Source organism: Ursus maritimus, unplaced genomic scaffold (assembly GCF_017311325.1).
Source record: "Ursus maritimus isolate PB19 unplaced genomic scaffold, ASM1731132v1 scaffold_3, whole genome shotgun sequence".
In the NCBI taxonomy this organism is placed as follows: domain Eukaryota; kingdom Metazoa; phylum Chordata; class Mammalia; order Carnivora; family Ursidae; genus Ursus; species Ursus maritimus.
In genome coordinates, this window is record NW_024425563.1 from 23,703,637 (window position 1) to 23,730,214 (window position 26,578).

Genomic DNA, 26,578 nt, shown 5'->3' on the forward strand with positions numbered 1-26,578 from the left:
CATAGCTACTTTGAAAGACAGCTTGGTGGTTTCTTATAAAACTAAACATATTTTACCATACGTTCCAACAATCACGCGCCTTGGTATTTATACAAATGAATTGAAACTTATGTCTATACAAAAACCTGGATAAGCATGTTTACAGCATCTTTACTCATAACTGCCAAAATCTGGAAGCAACTAAGGTGTCCTTTAGTAGATGAACATATAAACAAACTACGGTACATCCAGATAATGGAGTATTATTCAGCACTAAAAAGAAATGAGCTATCATGCCATAAAAAGACATAGGGGAATCTTAAATGCGTACTGCTAAGAGAAAAAAGCCAACCTGAAAAAAGGTGACATATTGTATGGTTCCAATTATATGACATTCTGGAAAAGGCAAAATTATAAAGACAATGAGATCAGCAGTTGCTGGGGGTCAGGGGGAAGACAGAGGGATGAGCAGGACAAGCACAGGGGACTTTTACGGCAGTGAAACTATTCTGTATCATACAATAATGATGGACACATGCCACTACACATTTCTCAAAATCCAGAGAACGTAGAACACCGAGAATGAACCCTATTTAACTATGGACTTTCAGTGGTGATATATCAATGTAGGTTCATCAATTATAACAAATGTATCACTCTGGTGGGGACTATTACAGTGAGGGAGGCTGTGCTTATGTAGAGGTAGGGCGTAAATGGGAACTCTCTACTTTCTGTTCAATTTTGCTATAAACCTAAAACTGCTAAAAATTTAAAAGACTGATACCAAAAGAGAAAGACAAATGGCCAAACAGTTAAGGTCCCACAGATATTACACTTGACAGAAAAGAGGTTGGCAATACACCTACAGGACTCCTAGATAACATTATGTGTAAAGCAGTTCTTTAACCTTTTCAGACTCCTTGAAGATCTGTTTTTTAAATCATGAAATGCCTCTACAGAAAAGCTGCACATAATTTCAGTCTACCAAAACTTTTCCAGAACCAAGTTAAGAAACATCAAGGAGAACAAACAAGACGACAGTCACAAGGATGCTCGGGACTGGTATCACAGTATGTAAATAAAATGACACAGCTAACTACACCCAGGACCAATACAGTTGAAGTTAGGAAGTTTTGGAGGAAAAAAACAAGGACTGAATGGACCAGAAAAACTTTAAATTTCGAATGAAGAAAGGGTAGGTATACAAATAGGTTAGGAAGCTAGGAACTTAAAATGAGAAAGTTGTCTAATCCTAATATACAACATATGGATATGGACATACTGAGCAATGATCTTTATGAAAAGATTTAAGAAGAAACAAGTATGTGGTATCCATTAATAAACATGCAGTGTCTGTCTTACAGAACTAAGGTATATGCCTGGTTTTGGCCATGGCCAAGGTTTATATACCTGCACTGAAGAAAATACACTGGATCAAGCATCCTGAAGCCATCCTCGTAGTCAGAAAGTCTAGAATCTCATTTTCTAAACATGTCGTTAGTTCCCACTGATCAGCTTAAAGACAGCATATTGCACAGACATCAAGTTCAGCCACAGTGCTGGTGAGCACGATTAAAATCCTTTCAAACTGTCTGTTCCTCAAAAACTCATTTTAAAAATGAATACAGAAATTTTGAAAAGGACAGCTGCCTCAAAATTCGGACTGTCATATCACTCATTTGAATGCTCCATCTAATCACGGTTTCAGAGCGACAGGGAGTCCTATCAGAGAGAAAGCCAATTAAGGACTGAAGGTAAGGTAAATCTTTCTTATGAGAAGTACTGTCATAACACAACAAGACAGACAAGAAGAAAATATACAGAAGGCCCCTGAAGTCAGATTGTATACACCGGAATTATTGCTAGGTCTCACCAATTTGTCTAAAGCTAAGGAGATGGGTACCTATGAAGTATATGATCAGACTAGGGGTGGGATGGGGTTTAACAACCAGTGCCTCCTTCAGAGACGTTTTAATAGTTTCCCTGTATGCAGCTGGCCAGCATTAATACAGGCCAAAGACAGGACAAGGAACGAGAGGGGCTACAAACGGAAGCATGGCTGACTCAAATCCCTCGGAGAGGAAAAGCTTGTCCCCAAGCTGTCTGCAGTGACACACCCTGGAACTCTGTACACTGGCAAGGCCCTACAACTAACTTATAGAAGCAGGAAGAGAGCCAGGAGAGCACCTGGATATCTGTTTAAGTCATGGCAAAATCACACAGGAAATTGGCAGCGTACAGGAGCTAAACCTCAAGGGTGCCCACACCAAGGAGTGTAAAGGAACTCAGGGCTAAATTTAAAAAGGGCAAAGCCAAAGAATATGGTGGAATTGGGGGCACTTGGTGGGAAGGCAAAAATTATGTGGAAGTGAGGAAAGAGGTCCGCATATCTGTGTTCTCACCTGATCCACCTAACAAGCTCAAGCCCACAGTTCTACTACAATGGAAACATTCATCCTTGCTTAAAAATAAACTAAGTGAATCTCAAGGCTACCTTGTACCTGCCAATGCCAAGCCTCTAACTCAGCAGACAGGAATGGGACAGCAGCTCTTCAATGCAAATATATTGCACAGAGTAACATTAGCTCTTTATGCAGAGAGCATTAATTCATACAGAAGGCCACGTGAGTAATGGTGGTGACGATGGTGGTGGTGGTGGTGGGGTAATAGGTAATTAACAAAAATGAACACCTGGCCATCCTCCAGTTCAGAAGGCCAAAAGGCACTCTATTCCTAAAACTGACTTCCAGGAAATGAAGTGGGAAGACCAAACAAACAAAACTTTCATCTTCAATAACCTAAAGAATCAATAATTACATTCATCTCCCAATTAATTTCTTCCTTTATCTCGGAAAAGAACTGAAAGTAAGAGATTAAAAAAGAGCTCTCTGGGGAGGCAACATTATTAAAGTAAACCTCAAATACAAATGAGGCCCCAAGAACAGCCCATAGCCAAGACACACACCTGCAGGCAGCCCTGATAAACCAAGAATTAAAGTCAATGTATAATTAGCATTTATGTCCCTCTCCTGTGGATTCTGAGATCTGTTTCTGTACCTTGAAGCCATCTCTAGATACCCATCACTGACTTGTCAATCACTTTAAAAAGAGCCACAATTTAAGTAGTTTCAATTAAAACGGTGTATCTTAGCAAGGTCTTTGAATAAATCATAACTTTAGTTTTGTGCTTGTGGGTTAAATACATACAGAATGGCAGGAGTTAAAAAGTAGCAGATTAATGCAGATAGGTTCCTCATTTATCAAGCAAAGATACTCCTGGAATGTTTACTATACAAGTATTTTTTACATGTACATAACACAAAGGGCCTGATCTCTGATCTCTCTTCACAGCAATGACCCCAAGGAGCCCTGGGCTCTTGCTTGGTTCTACTAGTTCTCTCACAAAAGAATCACATCCCAACTTTGGGTCTCACTTTTTCACCCGGAAAATTTAGAGCATACACTATCACTGAACTCTCGAATTCCAAGATAGCCTGATATGGTGTATTATACAGCGTTTTTCTTAGGCCTTTGTAATTCCTATCTTACCTTTACTACAATATATTGGAACACATAGATTGTAAGCTCCAGAAGAAGGCAGGTCATGCCTTTTGCTCACTAACACTGTTGTCTCAGGGCCTGTACAGGAGTAGGAGGGTATATAGTAACTATCTGTTGCATGAATGGATATGTGTAATCAGGAGTCCTTTCAGACATAAAATTCTATTTTTTTTTTTAAGATTTTATTTATTTGTCAGAGACAGAGTGAGAGAGCACAAGCAGAGTGAGCAGCAGACAGAGGGAGAAGCAGACTCCCTGCCGAGCAAGGAGCCCGATGCGGAACTCAATCCCAAGACCCCGGGATCATGACCTGAGCTGAAGGCAGTCGCTTAACCAACTGAGCCACCCAGGCGCCCACAGACATAAAATTCTAAAGGACACCTTTGAAATGAGAAGGATCAATTTTGAGGACTACTTTGTCAAGTTGTTGACCTTTCCGCTGTTTTATATGACAAAAAATATATTTATTTAAAAGAGAAGGAAGGGGTGCCTGGGTGGCACAGCGGTTAAGCGTCTGCCTTCGGCTCAGGGCGTGATCCCAGCATTCTGGGATCGAGCCCCACATCAGGCTCTTCTGCTATGAGCCTGCTTCTTCCTCTCCCACTCCCCCTGCTTGTGTTCCCTCTCTCGCTGGCTGTCTCTATCTCTGTCAAATAAATAAATAAAATCTTTTAAAAAAAAATAAATAAATAAAAGAGAAGGAAGAGGAGTATTTTGAAATCATGATAAAGCCTTAATCACAGCCGTTCCTGTAACAGGTTAAGCAAGCAAAATATATGTAACTTCCCATATTATTTGTTTCTCAAACACATTTTCAAAGAAAAAAAAAGGGTAAGGGGCAATCTAATTGGATTCGTCCTTGGTCCATTAGATTGTAGAGTACTCCTTTCAGGACCTTTCAGAGAAATGAAGATAAAAACTTAAGACCAAATTTATATCACAATCTCTTATAAAGCATGGAAGCAATTTAGTTCAACAGAACAGCTGTGGGCCACACCTAAAGAATTCTGAGGATCTATGGATGGATATTCTTCATCCAACTGATCTCTCAAAAAGTCAAACTAACAAAGAACTTCATAGACTTCACGGTAGTGATGATAATGAAATGACAAAATGACAAAATCTGAACCATGTATAAAGAATAAGGAATGGAGAAAAACAACTGCATACCCACAACATTTCCAGGTCACAGCCTGAGTTTAGTATTCATATAACTAGGGCTGTTATGTAAAGCTATTTTGCATAATTATCATATAATCCCACCCACTATTCCACATGGCCAATCATAAATTCACAAAGAGCTGTAATAAATACCCTGCCTCTGGATATAAGCTCTTAAATGACCCATCACTCTCATGACAGAATTTCCAGGTAGCTATGAAAAGCTTCTATGCACCCCAGAAAAGACAACATCGCCATCTGGGAAAGTCCAGCTAATGCAACCGGAAGACAAAAGTAAGTAGAACAAACTATTTTACACAGCTTAAATAAGAGCATGGACTCGAGCCACCAGGCTGCAAGGTTTGGTTCCCAGCAATTCTACATAAGAGCTGTGCGAACTTGGATAAGTTATCTAACTCCTCTGTGCTTCAGTTTAACATGGATAAGTCTGCCTATCTCACAGTCAGAGGAAGAAATGCATTAATAAACACAACGCTTTTAGAACAGGGCCGGACTCAGAGTAAGCTCTATGTGTCAGTTATGTTTAGGTAAACATGTACTGATTTTCTAGGAGGAGAGCCTGGCACAAAGTTCGTGCTAAATAAGTGCATGTGTGATAAATAAGTACATGAATACATACATATATGCATAAATAAGATGCATGTTGACTTAAATCATTAGACTACTGAAATCATTAGGTAGAAAGACTCAATTAAATACACTTTTCTCCTTAAGGAGCCACAGCAAACAAGAATATGTAGTTCATACATATTCATCCCAACTTAGAGATAAGTAAGACATTTTAAAGAATGATACACTATTTAGTATTTATTTACACATTTTCTAGATTAATTTTGTAGGTACTAGTTGTTGAAGATTTTATTTACCAAAGATAATTAAAGCAGAGTGTGGGGAATAATCTCAATTAATAGGTTAACTAGATTTTTTTTTTAAAGATTTTATTTATTTATTTGACAGAGATAGAGACAGCCAGCGAGAGAGGGAACACAAGCAGGGGGAGTGGGAGAGGAAGAAGCAGGCTCATAGCAGAGGAGCCTGATGTGGGGCTCGATTCCATAACGCCGGGATCACGCCCTGAGCCGAAGGCAGACGCTTAACCTTTGTGCCACCCAAGCGCCCCTAACTAGAGATATTTTAAGAGGATACTCCGTGCCTAAATTAGGAAGACAATGAACAAAGAGACTAAGTCTTCACTTGTCTAGACAAAACTGGACCTTCCATAATACTCCCCAAGATTTATGTATGCTCAATCTTTCTTCCCTGCTAAATAAAAAGCACCTTACGTATTAATTTAAAAATATATACATCTCATATTTTTACATTTTGAAACAACTTTTAATGACCCATTCACCTAGACACAGGATGAGCTTCCAGATGAACTGCTGAGGGGGAGCCTCTCGGTCCTGCTTCTGGGCAGGGCTTACCTCCCAGCCAAGCTAGCTCCTCAGGTGCAAGCACTTGTGCCACCACTCAACCCCCAAAGAGGACATCAAACTTACCTCCTCCAGACAGCACGGGGTCACAAAAACACCATGAGCCACAAATAAGAGCAACATATGTATATTTACATTCTCTAGTAGCAACATTAAAAAGGGAAAAGCAGATGAAGTTATTTTTAATAATATTTCCTATTTAACTAAAAATATATAAAACGTCCTATCAACAAATAACCAATATGAAAAGGATACTGAGATTATTTTTACTCTGATACGAAGCCACTGAAATCCGGTGTACATTCTGCAGTCCTACACATCTCCATCCGGACCATGCACCTTTCATGTGCTTGGGAGCCACATGTGGCTCTCGACACCACACCAGTCTGCACACACCTAGATTCTCCCTTAAGGCACAAGAGTCTTAGCCTCATCCTCTATTACATGATCCTACCTATTGTGATTCTAACTTTCTCCACCTCTTTCTGGGAGCTTTTGTTATCTTCTATTTTATGAATCCCTGTAAACACTCTTAAACCAAATAGGAACAAACATGGTATGAAAAACCAGGTATGAAAAATAAAATGTTTATCCTTCATTTTCTTTTAAAAAATCTGTTACCTGACTAGAGCAGAAAGCTTTGGAACTTTTAGTTCCTAAAAACAATTTCAGATGTAAAAATAAATTTGCACAAAGGAAAAAAAATTCCTTTAATTTGTGACTATCGTTGTAAAATTTATTGTTCTGTATTTGATGAAGATACTTTTCAATCACTTCTACCATTTCAATGGTCGAGTTTTACTTATCCTTGATTTGCTGACATAATTCTAGAATTCTTTACCTTAGTGGCTGGAATTAATTCTACTGGATTGATGGTGACTAGAAACTCAGGTTAAAGAAATATCTGCTTTTGTAGTGGTGATTAATTCTTCTGCTGAGTATTGATTGATATTACTAGAAAGAAAATGAGCAATTGCTAGATGTGAACTATTTATTTTTTTTTAATGATTCTTTTTTTTTTTTTTAAAGATTATTTATTTATTTATTTGACAGAGATAGAGACAGCCAGCGAGAGAGGGAACACAAGCAGGGGGAGTGGGAGAGGAAGAAGCAGGCTCATAGTGGAGGAGCCTGACGTGGGGCTCGATCCCGTAACGCCGGGATCACGCCCTGAGCCGAAGGCAGACGCTTAACCACTGTGCCACCCAGGCGCCCCGTGAACTATTTATTTTTATAACCACAATCAAAAAGCTGAAATTTATGTTTCATTAGGATATTGCCGAGCTCGGATCTCTCTTAAAACAATTTTTACAGAAGGCCAAACTGGGGAACCTAAGCAATTTTACAGATAATGGACAAAAAATTATACATCTACACTGCAAAGATAAGGAAACAAACGAATCCTCCCTTCCTACCTCTCCAATCCAGCCTAGCTGTACTGTGTAACACCCCCCCACTTTGAAATCATTGTAATTAGGTGCTAAGGCTGGTTGTTTATTCACATATATTTATGTTGCTCTCCCTCATCTACAATCACCCCTCCCAACTCCTCCACAGAGTCAGAACTATTCTGAGCATATTCCAGTTTCATCAATGGAATGTTAACCTATAGTGCTTACAAGCCTCTGTAAGAGCAGAGGCAAGGAGCATTTCTATTTGATGTATTTCTGACAAAATGAACTCTTTACCCCCCACCACCTTGCTGGATGGGCAGATGCTTTTATCTGTTTTGAGAGGAAAGGTAGAAATCCAGCTTAACACAGGGCCTGTGGAGAAGCTGAGAGTCTCTGCTGACATTAAGCATTCATTTAAGTGGACATCACTGCTTCCTGATAAACATTCAGTTTGGTAAATATTTAATTAAAAGCATACACAGGCAAGAGATCCACAAATACATGTGAAAACATTTTATATAAGGACCCATTAGAGACAGGCAAAGATTTCTAGAAGTAGTGACTTGACAACGGTAACATTAAAATGGTCTCAAAATATTCCCTCATTTATGTATGAGGTAAATAATGGCACATATACAGTTTTGAAAATACGGTTCTGACACTGAAAGTATTTCAAGTAATTCTGATGAGGATCACAGAAAAACAGAGACCACTATATGAAAATAACCACACAGCTGCCAGTATTTTCATTAATCCTCCAGAATCTTCAGTCCTTACAAGCATGCAAATATATGTAAAAAGTATAATCTGTGTTTGCACAAATGCTCCATCATCTTATTCATTACCGTATCCCAATGCCTAACTGTAATACCACGGTGTCCCTAACAAAGAATGCTGAGGCCCCAGAAGAAATACGGGAAACTGCCCCTAGTGTCTCCCATATGGTTCTTCTTACTCTCATCAGAGCTACCATCTCCCACTGCTTTCCTCCAGAGGATGGAAGTTTCTCCCTTGCACAAGTGTCAGTCACAGGCATCTGTGTCCAAAATTCCCAAGGTCAGCAGCAGTCAGGGGAAATTCAAACATTTCGTCCAGAACTCTCCCTGGAGGAGTTCGAGCCACACAAGCCGCAAAAATACACAGAGATACTTATGCCTTTGTGTAGAATATACACAATGTCACTCAGTCTTTAACACAACAGCAGTAATAAAACTGAGAGGCCCAAGGATATGAAGAAAGAGGATTTGTTTAATGGCATCTGAGAAGAATTACTGGGGGAAAGGGGGATATTATTAAGACATGGATAAAAACAAAAGGCAACATCTTCTCTGCAAATATATGCTAGTCTATGAAGAAAATGTCTCCACTCACCAAAAGGCCAAACGGGGGAACCTACGCAATAGTGGGGGCTAACGTATTCACCTTGTCAAGAGTTCCAATAAATCCTTATTGCTCTGGGGGCTAGGTGTTGCCTGGGTGAGCAGAGCCAGTGCAGAAAAGCCATCCTGCATTCACTACAGTTCAGAGCACACCCATTTCTCCAGCATGCTCATGAGCTGGCATTTAGAAGTCACTCAGACAAAGGGAATATATATATTCAGGTAAATTAACTGAAGGCCAAAGTTAGAATGGTGAACTGGACTAAAAGAAGTGTATCATGACCTCCAAGAAGAATTATGAAGAAAAATATAGTAATTCTTAAGGAATGCCTGCCAATCGCACAAAGAAAAATAGCCAAAGGATACAGCTCTTCTGTATTTATATAAATTATTCTTGGTTTTGATGCTAAGAAAAGATTCCAAGATAAACAGATGTTAACATCACAGGTCTTTCTTCCTTTAGATATACCACCCTCTCCCTGTATTTCGCAGAGAAGACAGAGGCTTACTAAATGAAACGAAGTTCCTTGATCAAAGGCACAGCGTGCACAGAGCAATAACACCTAAGGTCAATGCCTGAAACTACACACGGAGACTGATCAAACACCATCCTGCATTGCATCTGGGTCCACCTCCAAATCCAGGTCTCTGGACTTGTATGCAGCCACTGTTTAAAAAAACAACAACAACCCCCCCCCCAAAAAAAACCCCAAAAACAAAACAAAACAAAACAACAAAAAACAGTTTATATGCATGTGGTCAACTCTCCAGCACACAAATATATACTGGAAACCAGGTGAACATAAATATGGATGATAAACTTAAGTCAAATGCATTATTTGCATACCTAACCACCTAAATTCATGCAGCTAAGCTTTAGGCAGGTATACAGCCAGACAAGTCTTCAAGACTCCTAGTTCCCCAGTCTCCACTGCTAACTTATCAGAGACATGAAGCAGAAAAATTGCTCAGGTTCTTCAAAAAATTAAAAACAGAACTACCATAAGAACCAGCAATTCTACTTCTGGGTATCTTCATTGAAGGAATGCCTGGGTGGCACAGTCGGTTAAAGGTTAAGCGTCTGACTCTTGGTTTCGGCTCAGGTTATGATCTCGGGGTTGTGGGATGAAGCCCCGCGTCTGGCTCCCCACTCAGTGTAGAGTCTGCTTAAGTTTCTCTCTCTGCCCCTGCTCCACACGCTCTCTCTGTAAAAAATAAATAAATCATTAAAAAAAAAAAAAAGAATTGAAAGCAGGTCTCAGAGATACTTGTATCCCATGTTCACAGCAGCATTACTCACAATAACCAAAAAGCAGAAGCAACCAAAATGTCCACTGATGGACAGATAAACAAAATGTGGTATACACATACAATAGGGTATTATTCAGTCTTAAGAAGGAAGGACACTTTGATACATGCTATTACTTGGATGACCCTCAAGGACATTATACTAAGTGAAATAAGCCAGTCACAAAAAGAAATACTGTATGAGTCCATTTAAATGGAGTATCTAGAGTAGTCAAACTCAAAGAAATAAAGCAGAATGGTGGCTGCCAGGGGCTAGAGGGAAGAGGGAATGGAGAGATGTTGTTACATGGGTACAACTGTTTCAGTTTTGCATGATGGAAAAGTTCTCGAGTTTAGTAGTGTTCAGTATTACCATGCAACCACACAGTACACTTAAAAATGGTTGTAAATTTTTTGTAATGTGCATTTTACCACAATTAAATATGTGTTTTTGCTTAGGATTTTCTACCCACATACATTCCATTAGGCAGTAACTTGGCAGCACGAGCCAGGCAAAGGTCAGACAATTCTTACCTCAGACCTAGCCAACTCCAGAATCTCAAGAGGATACTTCCATCAAATTCCCAGAAAACAGATGTTTACCCAAAGGCAATAATAATGAGAAGTTATGTCCAATAACCCATTAAAATAAAGGAGCAGTCTCAGGTGGTCGTGGAGGACAAATTATCCCACCCCTCTCAGGATATGAAATCCCTTTATGTATTTTCCTGCTTTCTAAAAAGAAGAGCCAATTCAACCTGCATGTCTAGGTACCACAAGTCTAACTAAATGTTACCTGCTTCACCGTTTCTCAGCAGCAGTCGTAAAGTAAGATAGAGTGATCTACAGCTCATTGACTTCCTATAAAATTGTCGAATAACTTTGGATGTGTTGTGCTTGGACACATTTCCTCCAGAAGGAATAGACCTCCCTTAGAGATCTGTCAAGTGTAGATCTAGATTTTGGGGGAATTTTCATTGCATCCTACCATAATTTTTCCACCTCCGTCTGGCTCTCCTGTTGAATCTAATCACTGTTGCCCACGATTTTGTCTAATGAGCCTTCAATTTTCATGTGCTTCTCTAAGCGCTATTTTCCCACTGTTGGCAGAAACCTAAATTGGTATAACATCTTTGGAGGTCAAACTGACAACTGTACTAACACTTATTATGTAGATGTCCTTTGACCCAGCAATTCCACTTTAAGGAATTTAGTCTACAGAAACAAAGATGTATGTGCAAGGACTCTGTCCTTTGCATTCATGGTAGTTTAGCACAAAAGCATAATTACAAGCTGTGATCTATCTCTCACATCAGCTCACGAGTTCCAAGTTCGTAGTGGCCAGGGCTCTTTTTTCCCCACTAGTGTATTACCAGCACTTCTCAGTAAATATCCCATAGCTGTTGAAAACAAGGGAGATCTATATACTCTGCTTTGGAAACACAGCCAAATAAAAAAAGCAAATGCACAATGGTACATATAATCCTATTTGGGGAAATTCAGGACACTGATAGAAAGATATTTTGGAGGAATATACCTACAATTATAGGGTACATTCAGTTTTTCACATCATGAATTCCTGAGATTAAAATTTCTAAGCTACATTTGGAAGAGGAAAAATACAATTAAATTTAAGAAAAGAAATGGTCAGTTGCAATAAAATATATAAAAGATAACATGTACCTTTATTAAGAGCAACAGCAACAACCTGGTCTGCTCAAACCAGACACTTCCATGCTGAATATGTATTACATCACACTAGTTCCCAGACTGTGGCCAGTGTCACCGTTCAGTAATGTCTGCCAACCAATAAGAATTATGCAGGGCAGGCTAAACACTGTTAGAAGGACACAATCATGAGGGCTTCCGGGTGCCCAGTGGTGTACTGTTTCCATGGCAGGTGGGCATCACTATCTGCAAATGAACTGCCAATCTCACTGTGAGCTGATAATGATGCTGCTGCCACCACCTGCCTGCCATATGTTTTCTCTACTTGTCACGTAACAAGGAACTGCATTTTGGCATGCCGATCACTGACAAGTGTGATACTACTGGTTTATGTTTGTTCTACCTAGCTGCAGCCCTTCATATAGCCGAGAAACAGTGGATGAAAGATATAAAATATTACTCTACCAGCTGACCATTCACTAAGCCCCAGTATTTTGTAGCAGGCTAACCTGCTGTTCTTTCTTTAGTTCTAAGGCCAACAAGCTACTAATGTCTGAAGGGCTATGCCCCATCCCCAATTCATGCCCTGATCCTGTTTCCCATTGGTAGAGTAGACAAGGAGCACAGATTTCTTACTGCAACAAACTGACTTCATTCTGTCTCCCTAAATCATCACAGTTATAGTCAATAAAACCTGATGTCAAGCTGGGGTTTCCTTTTTTAGTATAATGTACTGCACAGTTCAGCGAAGGCTGTGACATCATGAGCCAAGAATTGGTGGTGATGGAACACTGTCTCATAGCAGCAAATAATCTGAAGATAATCAAATATGGTAAAGTATGTTTGGTGTACCAATAAACTGCCACCAGTCACTGCACTACTGTACCTCTAGCTCATACATTCAAGTCTGTATCGAACAGAGAATCTCAAAACATAAGGCTTGCTATCTACACCTAGGAACAATCTAGTAACTAGATTCCAAAAAGGAGAGCCTGAGATTTTCAAAACCAAGTTCAGATAAAACACAGTGAACATACAAAAGTGAATGGAATCAATCACACATGTTAACCAAATGTCTTGCATTTCCATTAAAAATGGAAACTTAAAGGTGATTATCCAACAGCACTCTCCATGAATTACCAAGTCACTGTGCAAGTATATATTTCCTTTAATGAGGGGACTCCTCATACATTTCAGGGGCCACCCCTACTATCCACTACTTAACTCACTGGGTAAAATGCCAACCAGCAATAGCATCAAGAAACAAATACCAAGGGCTTCTTGTCATTCATTCAGTAGTCATTCCACCAACATGGAGATGCACCTTTTCATCTTTGAGACAAAATTTATACAAAATTCACCAGTGTAACCATTTTAAAGTATACCAATTTAGTGGGTTTTAGTATATTCACAATGCCGTAAACCATCACCATTATCTAAATCCAGAACACTTTCATCACCCAAAAAGAAACCCTTTATCCATTAAGCAGTCACTCCTCCTCCCTCATTTCCCTAGCTCCTGGGAACCATTAATCTACGACCTCCTTGCGTTTGCCTGTTCTGGACATTTCACATAAATGGAAGTGTACAGTAAGTGGTCTTTGTGTCTTCTCTCACATGGTGTAATGCTTTTAACGTTCATCCAGGTTGTTCCACAGATCAGTACTTGATGTCCTTTTATGGCACAGTGTGTGTACTATGTGTGTACCATGTTTCATTTGTCCATGAAGATATTCATTTGAGAATGCAGCCATAATAAGAGAAAGTGCATGCAGAATCTCTTTAATAAGATCTTATTATAACAACAATGATCTTATTTTTTAATACCATAAAGTGCCTTGAGAATCAGTTGAGAGAGCAACTGATGGCATATGCAGAAGATTTATCATTAACAAACACAAGTACGCCCTCACAATCAAATCATGTAAGATAACTATTTTAATCTCCTAATCCATCCAGTTCAGAGAACCTCAACCAAATCCATCTTTTTTAAAAAGCCACTCTTTTGTAAGAAGGAAGAAATCTTTTGGTGCCTAAGTCTCAGGGGATGGTCCAAACAATCAACCAATCAAGCAGCTACTTCACAGGAACTCAAGCTTCCTCACAACAGGTCCTTTGGTTAGGACAAACTACACAGCACCACTGTTAAGGATCCCAAAAATGATACAGAGTATGGAGAAATTCTTTGAAAAATTACAATCCCTATAGGCTAGTCTTCTTGCACACACTCAACTCACTTAAAATGAACTGGACTATAATTCAGGATTCAAAGATTCCTGGAATTAAGCTAGCTTACAAAGAGTGGCAATAGACAGATCTGTATATTAAGTAACTTTTTAAAAATGATTAAGATTTATAGTTTTTACAAAAAGGTTTCATTTTTTAAACTCCAACTCTTAATTAGTTGAGATCTTAAGGGATAAAGTAAAAGGAATGCCATTTAAAATCAGAATGAAAGGGACCACAGTTATCCCATAAGACAAACACATGCCACTATATAAGAGAAAGCAGATTCATTGGAGTTATATGAATTCTCCAAATTTAAACAGCAATTCGATGAAAGGGTTACAACTAGATCCTAAATATCAGAGCAAATAAAATCTGAGAGTAGAAGAACAGTAATCCACAGTAAAATGAAGCCATTTCAGTAAATTAAGTCTGTTATATGCCTACAGAGAATTTCAGTCTAGGAGGGTTAGCCCAAAAATCTTCCAAGTCTGAGTCATTTAAGAAGCTACTCTTAAAATAAATGGATGATACAAAGCAGGTGGCTGAAGGGTAGTTCAGGAGATGGCTGAGAGAACGAGGCCTTCAGCTTCTGTTATTGACTCTGGTTCCTCTAAAACTACCCGCCTTACAGCTATCCCCACTAATCTATAATATAAGCAAATCAAAAATAAAATTATAAAGACTATTTTGTTGCTATGTTGTTTTTAAATAATGAAGAGGATAATGGAAGATTAAAAAATTAAGCATTAGGGATTCTTGGGTAGCTCAGTCGGTTAAGTGTCTGCCTTCGGCTCGGGTCATGATCCTAGGGTCCTGGGATCCAGTCCTGCATTGGGCTCCTTGTTTGGCAGGGAGCGCCTGCCACCCCCCCCTGCTTGTGCTCCCCCTCTTCAAAAAAAAAAAAAAAAAAATCTAAAAAAAAAAAAAAAAAAGCAAGCATTAGAACCAGGCTAAAAGAAATGTAAGGAAAAAAGGAATAAAATTCAAGTTTACCATTAGAGAATTAAAATCTCAGGAAACACAAAGCTGAATTTCTGCATGAGATGAAATGCACATGACTAAAAGGGGGGAAAGCTAGTACACTTCTTAAATGACCAAATCCTACCTTAAAAAAGTACTCGATACCATCAATTAATAGACATGGAATAACTCTTCTAAACTTTAGATCCTCCCACGTGTAGAAGTCTGTGATTTTGTATGCTCAGGCAATCTACTTGATTCTATTATATAGTATAGCCTGTTTACTAAAACCACACTGCCACAGGTCTACATAATAAATTATCATACAATCATGGAATTAAATGACTGTCATTGAAATTACTACATTAAAAGTTCACTGAAGGGCAACCCTCTTGGGTCCCCTCCCTCCTCAGGAACTTTGTACTATCACTTTTGCTATTGCTCAATAAACCTTGCTTTGCTGCCCACCAAAAAAAAAATAATAATAATAAATAATAATAAATAAAATAGAAATGATTTTTTTTAAAGTTCATTGAAGGATGTGGGGAGATGTTCAGGTTACACAGTAAACTGAAAAAATAAGGCCATACAGATTGATTCCAGTAGAAACATATATACGTTTAAGAAAGTCTCAAAATATTTACAGTAATTTGAAATACTTTTCTTTCTCCTTTATACTTTCCAAACTTATAATGAACATACACTGCTTTTATTACCAGGAAAAAAAGTAACCAAAGAAGAAAAGCAAGAGATCATCAAGTTAAGGTATAATCTAAGGTACCATTAGTGACATTCCTAAAAAGCAGTAAGCTGTATGTCACCGATAACAGGGGAGACTAGATTCCCTGCATGTATATAGGTCTTCATAAGGCCTGTAATCAACTGACCAATTTTTATTCAGTGCTCATATGTTCCTACCTCCTTATTTCCAAAAATAACTTACAAATCAATGGTAACTGTAGAATGTATCTCCCCTCCCCTGCCCAAAACACAGAGAAAAAATCTGGCAAAGATGGAAGTCAATGGGGTTATTCACTAGAGGTTTGAAAAGCTTTCAGATTTAAGAACTAAAGGAACAGGATGATAAACCTTAGCAAGATGGTTAGCACTACCCAAAATGAAGACACTCCATTCCGCAATCATTTTTTAAAGCAAACCTAAATATATAAAATCGGGAACACACAGAGATTTGTATCTGTGGAAACTACAAAGGAATCCATCTTTTCCTAGCAGGGGGAATGCCAGTTCTACCAGAGTAACAACAAAACCAGATAAAGTGATTAACACAGTGAAAATGAATAAAGATGAGAATTCACATTCTAGGCTATCTAGCCAAAGGGAATCCTAAACCTAAATTGGTTTAGTCCTTAAAAGAAAAAGGCTTATGAAGTTTCAGATAATGTGGAGGCAATCACAGAGGTGGCATCTAACACTTGTCCTGTGTCCAACGACCAAGGAGAGAGACAGATTTAATTACATTGGGGAACTTGGCTTAGATGTTTATAAAAACAAAATAAACCCTCACTACTTTCCTAAAAATGAAGCTTTCTATGACAAATTCAAACTGGCAGATAATTTTTCTGGGACAACAAATGACAATAGTGCTGAGGATGTAAATAAAATCTGGTCATTTATTTCATTCGAAATTTTGTTTAATATGCACTTAACTGTAAAAAGGATGCCATTCAGAATCAGTGGAAACACAAGTGACACTATGGAAAAATGACAGTATAATACAACACTGTATCTGTAAAATCAGTTTGCCTACATTAAAAAAATAATAAAGCAGCATTTCTACTTCATTTTGTTTATAATATACCCTGTACTTAGCACCAGGGTAAATCCTTAATTGCTTAAGTGTTGACTAAGATATGAGCAACCAAAAATCACTCTATAATACAACTCATAACAAAACTCTCCCCTGAAGTGTATCAGGTGCGGTACTGTACGCACAACATACAGCCTACGGAATCAGAAACAAACCCGTTCATAGCATTACCTCAAATTCACTGAATATCTGAATTAACTACAATTCAATAGTCCAGTCTTTAGAAGTAAATGTGTCAAATCTGCAAATAAGTAGTATTTTGAAATATTTAATTAATTCAACTTTCATTTGGGGAGCTGAAAAGTAGGGTTATGAATGTTTATTTCTAACTGATGATCAAACTGTATGATTGGATATGTAAGTTTAGGAGGAGACACCTCAATTGTGAGCTTCAAGTTTAGGATTTCAGAAAGAAGGGGGTGGGGGAATTGCTGGATGGGGCATACTTGGCTCTTTATTTCCCTTTCTTTGGGTCACAGTAAATTAAATTCTCATCAGATCTCCTGACAGTTCCCATGAGGACTCAATCAGGTTGTGAAAAATGTACCAGAATTCTCGGAAAAGAAGGAAAACAGGATGTTTAAGAGTTCTCTTCAAGCTCTTCCTTACCCAAGCCCACTCCCACTTCCTCTCTGAATTGGGTGACCCAAGTCGGGCCTACTCAAGTCAGGGCCAATAAGCACATGGAGATCAAAAAGACAATCTTAAGAAGAAGGGCAAATAATAGACTATAATCTTGTTAGACTGTTTTTGAAGGCAACAGGGCCTAAGGAAAATAAAAGTGCTGGCTTCGGTCCCTCAGAAGGATTCACACTCTGTTCCTCCCCCTCTCCCCCAGTGCTCCCTTTTCAGTTCCCTTTCTCTCTATCAACCTTATCAAGACACAGAATAGAACTAGGTCATTTTATTTGTCATATTATATACTGCTCCCTGTTCTTAATTTTCCCAAGCCCTGACTCAGAAGTTTGCTATTATTGATTGAGTTCTTAGGATATGCCGAGCATTGCACTAAATGCTTAACATACATTACCTCACTTAATGCTCATGACAGGCCTGAGTTAGGTAATGGTACCCCAGAGATTCAAACCCACGTCTGTTCGGTTCCGAAGTCCATTTGCTAAACCACTACAAATAGCCAACATTAGGATATTGATCAAACATTCACTTGATATTAAGTGATAAAAGACCTCATGCAGAAGTCTAATGACACAGGGAAACCATCATAGCGAAGGTTACAAAACAGTAAGTACCATATAATTACTAGCTAAGTTGAAAATTATGCAAATACCCAAATACATAAAAAGAATATTGGAATATATACACTCAAGTATTAACAGATGCTACCCCTGGGTGGTCGTTCCTTTTCCTTTAATTTTTTTTTTCAAAACTATTTTTTTAGAATAGGACAATCAGTGTTGCTTCTGTGACTGACAAAACGGGCAGTAAATGTTATTTGCAATGCAACAGCAAAAACAAAATTCGGTATCAAAACCAAGAGAGAAGGGACAAGATCACCAATATTAGCAGAATTCACAATTACATTTTCAAGTAGGAATATTATGGCCACATAGAAAACTAGGATGAGATTTCACTGGAAAGTTGTAAGCTTTCCCTAAAGTGTGCAGATCAACGACGACAACCATTTAGCACTTTTAAGCATGTAAAAGTGAAATACAAACGCAAGGATACTATTTTTGGTTATACATATAAAATTTTAACTGTATTTATGATGATAGCATCTGTGTAAAAAGGGAGAAGAATATCCACCCACCCACAAACATCTGCCTATACAGGCCTAAAATATCTCTGGAAAGATTCACAAGGAAGTAGTAATGACGGTTGTTTGAGAAGAAACTGAATCAGCAAAGGACCAGGGTAGGGTAAGAAGGGAGCTCTCCAACTGTATACCCTTTATTATCATTTGAGCTTTGAACCAAATGAAACAGATTGCCCACTCAAAATAATTACAATAAGAAGTGAATACCACACCAAAGACAGAAAAACTTAAATCAATGTTTCTAGTTTCCTAGTAAATAAAAGTGTCCAAAAGATAAAAGAGATGTTAAACTAATTTAAACGTCTGCCTATTTTATACAATAGTCTGTCAAAAAATATCCTAGGTTTCCATATTGGCTTTCTTGCCAAATGACTTTAAAATGTCTATTTCAGCAAATGAAGCAACCAAAGCATTTAGTCTCTTGATTTGACTATGAAAATCTTTAGGAGAAAATAAAAAAAGAATCACTGCTTTATCCATATATGTGCTTTCCAAAAATGATATCTACATCTATTTTTTTAAAAAAAGTAAGGAACTTGTTATGTTAAATAAAACCGCAAAAATGTTTTAAATTATGTCTTCCTGACTGTTTAAAAATTAAATTTAAAAAATCCTGTGAGGAAAAGTATCTTTGCCTTGTCATGGAAATCACACCAATGCAAAGCGCAATCTCTGAAGGAAGGGGAAAAAAACGAGGACCCAAATCCATCAAACCTGCACTACTACTCATCACCCTGGACACACAGGATTGGAGGACAGGGATGCTGACATGGAGTCAAGGAAGAAACAAACCTGAATGTGAACTCCAGGAAGCTGTGCCATGCAAGGAAAACAGGCTTCCCAAACACTCTGAAGTCATCCAAATAGTTACTCTTTTTGTAGCCGATACAATGTTCAAGCACCTCACATGGTACTTGTACTTAGGGCAGCACCAAGCTGAGGTGTCACTGGAGCACCTGGCAAACACATCCACACTCTGGCCCATCAACCAGATAAATCCTTCAGGGAAGGAAAATCCAGACAAAAAAAGTAACTGACATGGGCCGCCTGGGTGGCACAGCAGTTAAGCGTCTGCCTTCAGCTCAGGGCGTGATCCCGGCGTTATGGGATCGAGCCCCACCATCAGGCTCCTCCACTGTGAGCCTGCTTCTTCCTCTCCCACTCCCCCTGTGTTCCCTCTCTCGCTGGCTGTCTCTATCTCTGTCGAATAAATAAACAAAAAATCTTAAAAAAAAAAAAAAAGTAACTGACAATTGCTTCCTCATTCATGTTTTCCCTTTTCCAGAAACAGTAAGAAACGACAGTTAAAGCATTCAGGGGTTTTAAATATACCACAGTATTATCTATCCTGGAAAATTCTGTGTTCATCCAAGAGGACCCAAGCCCAAAGAGAAACTGGAACCATTAAGCAAACTAAGTGGACCTTCTTCAGAGAGAAGTGAATGCTCTATCAACTTTGGTACTGAACCAAGTTTCATGCTGCTGAGAGGAAGAACAGAAACAAGAAAAAATGACATTTAGCAAATCACTTTTTTCCTCTTAAGGCCAGAAAGGTCCCAGGGATCCACTGCATCAGCCAAGTCAGACAGTATGGCAGATGGGGTGTGTGTACTGGAAAATGAGAGCTACTACGAGCTAAGAATTCTGAGGTTGTTCGTGTTGAAAGGTCTAAGCACCTGTGAGAAGGGGATGGAAAATGGAAGACAGAGAGATGGAAGGGAAAAGGAAGAATAAAATGAGGAAGGAAAGAAAACAACAAGGACGTTAGAGAGAGAGAGAGAAGGAAAGGAAGAGGGGCTGTGTGTCTGTAAAGGGAGGGATAAAGAGACTAGCAATACCACTTTCACTCTCTCAATGGTAGAGAAAATAATTAAGTCTACCTAGACGTGGTGATCCTGTTACCATTTTCCCTTTGGAAAGCTATGATTAGTGACCACCAAATCAGAAAAACTGAAGAGCAGCAACATGATTTATCTTTGTTTTTCATCTTCAAAAACTTCATACATGTTTTTCATCTTCAAAAACCACATGCTGCTGTTCTCCCACACAGCTGGCAACACCACTGGCAACACCACTAGCAAGGGGAGCACCTGGTGGACAATGTGGAAGTGTGGAAAAGTGCCAGGTTGATGTCAAGGAATCAATCATTCTGATGGATTTGGCTTCTAAAGCCATCATTTCAAAATTCAGTGAACTGATGAATGATGGAAGGAAACACACACCAGCTCTCAAAAGGATGAAAATCATTTGAAGACACAGGTCCTAGAAAAGGAGAAAAGAGGCCCTTGCCCCAATGGAAACTAGACTGTAACCCCAACCATAACAATTTAAACACTTCAGAGGAAAAGATACAAAAGATGCTCTGACTACAACTCAGTAACAGAAAAACAAGTAGGAAAAGAATGAATTCAATTTCCTAGCCTCCTCTTGGGGAGGGAGAAAGCTGGTGAACAAGAGATCACTGGAGCTGCCTCATAGAGGTGGTAAAGAACTGTACTATAGCACCCCCAACAAACAGTCCTCCAGCATTCAATGCTCTTAGTAAGTATAAAGAATCACCCAGTGGTCCCAAGTCTCAGGTGTGTGTGTATGACACACGTACACACCTACCCTCCCTGAATCTTATCATTTTGTCCACCACAGGTGTTCACATTCATTGACATTTAAAATAAACCTTTGGTAGCAAAAGATTAAACTTTCAGAAATGAAAAAGGATCAGGTAGGTCAATCAGTGCTAACAGGGCAAAACATCTTCACTACTAGGTTTAGGAACAGATCTTTGGGACTGCCAGTCCACTCCCCGACTGCCAGTCCACTCCCCTTTCACAGATAAGGAAACTAAGGACTAATATTAAAGAACCCATCCAAGGTCATGGAGTTAGGACAAGATGCACATCAGGTCTGGGGTCCAGGCACCCATGTTTTTTCTACCTTCAACCTATCCTGTGAGGTGAAGCCAGCTCAGGCCATGGAAATCTGCCAGCTTCTTTATGGTGGCCCTCCCTGAGTCTCTACTAGGAGAAATACACATTTGTCAGTAAATGTTGTTATATCAGATCAGTCTGATTATATCAGTCTGATTAGAGATATTAGGACAATTAATTGAGGCTTTCTGGATTTTTTTTTTAAGATTACCTTTTTAGGGGATGGAAAATAGGTTCCTCCACATTTCACAATTTAAGAAAACAAGGAACACTGAAAAAAAGGAATTCATCCCTAGTGTAAGAACATGAACATACACAATCTTCAGCTGCCTATCTTCTTGCCTCTGAGGTCGCAGAAATGTCCTACTTCTTCACTGTAATGTGGGCTGATAAAATGTGGACAGAGCTGGGCTGGAGGTCTGCATTTGAGATACTACTTTGTATCTCCATCCTAAGGAACTTAAAACAGTTCCTTTCTGCCCCCGTCCAAAAGTTACTCCTAATACTGTGCTCTGCTTCCATTTCTTCCCTAGACTAGCATGCCGGAAGAATCACGGCTGTCAAAACACCGTGCCCCTTTACAAATAAAGTAACAGAGGCTTCATGAACACTCAGACCATACCCTTAAGATTACATCTCTTAGCTGTTGAGATTCAGCCAGAAAACTAAAGAACTTCTCCAGCTGAAAGGGGAACCCTCCCACACTGTTGGTGGGAATGCAAGCTGGTACAGCCACTCTGGAAAACAGTATGGAGGTTCCTCAAAAAGTTGAAAATAGAGCTACCCTATGACCCAGCAATTGCACTACTGGGTATTTACCCCAAAGACACAAATGTAGTGATCCGAAGAGGCATGTGCACCCCAATGTTTACAGCAGCAAAGTCCACAATACCAAACTATGGAAAGAGCCTAGATGTCCATCGACAGATGAATGGATAAAGAAGATGTGGTGTATATATATGATGGAATATTATGCAGCCATCAAAAAATGAAATCTTGCCATTTGCAACAACGTGGATGGAACTAGAGGGTATTATGCTACGCGAAATAATTCAATCAGAGAAAGACAAGTATCATATGACCTCACTGATATGTGGAATTTGAGACACAAGGCAGAGGATCACAGGGGTAGAGAGGAAAAAAATGAAACAAAACAAAACCAGAGAGGGAGACAAACCCTGAGAGACTCTGAATCTCAGGAAACAAACTGAGGGTTGCTGGAGTGGAGGGGGGTGGGAGGGATGAGGAGGCTGGGTGATGGACACTGGGGAGGGTATGTGCTATGGTGAGTGCTGTGAATTGTGTAAGACTGGTGAACCACAGACCTGTAACCCTGAAACAAATACTACATTATATGTTAATAAAAAACTAAAAAAATTAAAAAAAAAAAAAAAAAGAACTTCTCCAGCTGCATGTGGTACCATTTCACCAAAACTTGTTCACCTAATTTCCAATCAGTGCTCAAGTCATTTCTGTGATTTTCTTCTTCCTTTCTTCCATTCCTTATTTTCTCTTCCCTTCCCAACTTTTTTTTTTTTTTAAATAAAGCAGGGCCAGAGGTTTAGAGATGGTGGAAAGCTGGCCTAGTGGGGCTAAGTCAGATGCTCTAAGCGGCCTCCTCTTTGTCAGCACTCCACCATGCATCAACGTCAAGCCTGCCAGACTCAGAGGAGCTGGGCACAGCAGCAACCTGCCAGGCTCAAAGGTACCCATACATCGCAGAAATGGCAAAGTGGAGCAAGTCAGCGACTTACTTCCAATTCATTTGGACTATTATTGGAGAACAGGGATATTATGAACCCCAAGTAAGGGTGGATGGGAACAGCAGGGAGTAGTCAAGGGCCATCAAGCTTCTGTCATTTAGAGCTTTAAAATAATGGAGATTCAAGTCAAAAAAATATTAATTTTGCCTACTAAATTCCTCTGTCAGATCATTTTAAAAGAGAACAAATTAGAGATGCTGCACATTGTCAATTATAGAGTAAAGACACAGAAATAGCCACAGACCAGACCTCTAGCACTAGGGAAGGACTGCTCAGGCAGCCGCATGAAGACTTCAAAGAGCAACCTGACAGTGAGGGTTGGACCACACAAGGCATCGAGCACACTACCACCAATCCAGTGGAGACGTGAGTTCATAGTCATAAGCCATATATAGGAAACCAAGAGAAAAACATACTTATGCTATGTATTTTTAATGCCTTCATTTGTCTCTCAGACAATGCTATGCCTAACGTTTCACTGAAGTCAGGCTCAAAGTCTTTATTGGTATGAGGAAATTAAAGACAGCAGGTGACAAAGAAACCAGCTCCAAAGCTTAGACCTTTCTGTATCCCTTCTCTGTATCTAGATATTCCCAATCTTTCTTAAGACCTTCCAGGTACCAGTTTACAAATCCCACCTCTTCTGTGAAGACCTAACGGAGATCAAGCCTGATTCCTGACGTTAGAGACCAAGAGCTAAAGGAAAAACTAGCTCTTTGCCCTGTAGGGCTGGGGGAGGGAGGTCAGAACTGGGAATTGCTCCTGAAGAAGTGGGCACAAAAGTATACTAGGAGGGCAGAGAGCCTAGACTTCACATGGGGAGCCAGGAATACAGGACGGTAGTAAGATTCCTACAGAAAAACAAGTGTAAAGGCAAGAAGCTGTGAAAAGTCTGGGCCATGTCCGTGGAATGGGGAGAGGCGGTTTGTGACGTATTATATGGACAGTAGAGTAGTAAGTAAGACTGGAAATGAAAGCAAGATCCTTAAAGGACATTATGATATATTTTTTTTAAGACTTTATTTATTTATTTATTCGACAGAGATAGAGACAGCCAGCGAGAGAGGGAGCACAAGCAGGGGGAGTGGGAGAGAAAGAAGCAGGCTCATAGCGTAGGAGCCTAATGTGGGGCTCGATCCCACAACGCCGGGATCACGCCCTGAGCCGAAGGTAGACGCTTAACCGCTGTGCCACCCAGGCGCCCCAACATTATGATTATTTTATACACAACTGCCTTTCCTTTGATTTTATGTTCACTGAAGGAACGAGATCCTTTTCTGCAGGCATCTGGGGATCCCCAGAGTTTGTGAAAGGAGCAGGAGTACGCGTGTAGAAAGCAATCAGACAGCAATGTGAAAGACTGGGAAGTCCAGAAGGAACAGACCAACCGCCTAAGGTGGAGTTGCAATAATTAAATTGAGATATAAGGAGCAAATAGACTAAAAGTCACCGGAAGAATCGTGACAAGGAAGATGTGAAAGAGCTAACTGTGGAAGAATCAGGCGAACTTAGGATAAGGAGACTGTGGATACTAAAGTTCAGGATAACGGGCAGGGGAGACATTATTTAAGATCAAGAACAAAGGTAGCCAAGGCAGTCTGCGGGCAGGGAAGAAAAATCATATGGAGGCCATGAGCTGCATTTTGGACATAAAGATGTCCCCTATTTATTGGAATCTGTATGTGAGTACCCAGTGGTCAGCAGCTGGAAACAGACCTGTAGGAAGAGAAAGAAGTTACGAGTAGAAATATTCATAAGAGTCGGCAGTACGTGACGTAGCTGAAGCCGATAAGTGTACAAGGTCACACAGCAGGTGAGAGACCTCTCCTGTTGCTGAAAGACAACTATGACCTGCGCAAGGCACACTAATATTAACCCACTACTGCCAAGAGACACATTTCTGTTATCTCACCAGTTATTCAAATCTGTTCCTATTCAACTTCAAACATTTTGATGTAATCTTGTCCTAGCTGGACTGTAAGCAACTTGTCACACAGACGACATTTTATTCATCTTTACTCCACTTCCATAAAGGTACCTAACAACCGTATGTGTTTTTTCTAAAATATTAATTCCACGAGAACAGGTGTTTGTAAGGCTCTATCCCCAATGCCTAGAATAAGGTATGGCACATAGTAGTTGCTCAAAAAATATCTGCTAAATGAATAAAAATGAATTGACTTCACTAGGCCACCACTTCTGGCCGCCTTGACGTAACAGGTGATTAGGCGTGACCAAAGCTTTAGGACTGAGTCCTCGAAGAGAATAAATCTACTTGAGCTTTGTCTTCACAAGAAGACTACCTCCTCATCTGCCCAGCACAGCCCAGTCCAAACAAACACTTGCTGAAACCAGAAGAGAAGAAAAGGCAAAATTGCAGAAAAAATACCTTGCTCAAAAAGGCCTGATTGAAGACAAAACCTGAGATTCCTAGAGTTACTGAAGGAAATGCATGCAGAGCTCTGCAGGCAAAACATTAGACATGGTGCTCCAGAACACAGACCTGTAATTATTCCTAATGTTCTATTCATCACCCCTGAATGGGATGAGCATGGTTCATCAAGAGCTATTGCCAGGAATGATTCCCTCCCAGAGCACGCCATATTTCAAAACGCTGCTAATCACTGAGGTAGAAGTGATCAAGGCCTGACTGTGGCAGCCTTCTTAAGTGGACAGCAGCATTCATCCCCCAAGGAAGGGAAACAGGACAAGTGTGAGAGTGAGCCTACAGACAAAACTAGAAACATGCTCTCAAGTCTAATCAATTACTCTACAGCAATTGTCAGTTGGCCTGGAGACGACAGTGCATAAAGCCAAGATAAGTCATGACAAAAGAATAAACACAAATATAAAAAGCAAGATAAGACAGGCAGAGGACCAGAGGTGAAAGAATATCGCACATTCAAACCCTTTCCTGTGGATCAGTTTTGCAAAGAAGCTCATTACCAAAGTACAACCCTCGAAACAAGAACTCCAACCAAGAGCCAAGTGGCCAGATATAAGAAGAAGCTAACCTACTTTCCTACTATATCACTATCCTAGGGCTGCAGTAACAAAATCCCACAAACTGGTTGGCTCAAAGCAACAAAAATTCATTCTCACCGTTCTGGATATTTCAGGTTTGAAATTAAGTCATTAACAGGGCCATGCTCCCCTCGAAGGCTGCAGGAAAGAATCTCTCCTTGCCTCTTCCTAGCTTCTGGATTCCCTCACT

The 26,578-nt window shown here is 39.6% G+C and overlaps 1 protein-coding gene across 1 annotated transcript in view; it reads right to left on the minus strand.

The window, feature by feature from the left end:
- SND1 (staphylococcal nuclease and tudor domain containing 1) overlaps nucleotides 1-26,578 on the minus strand; it is a 407,925-nt gene that overhangs the window by 224,872 nt on the left and 156,475 nt on the right. The gene's annotated exons all lie outside the window — the stretch shown is intronic.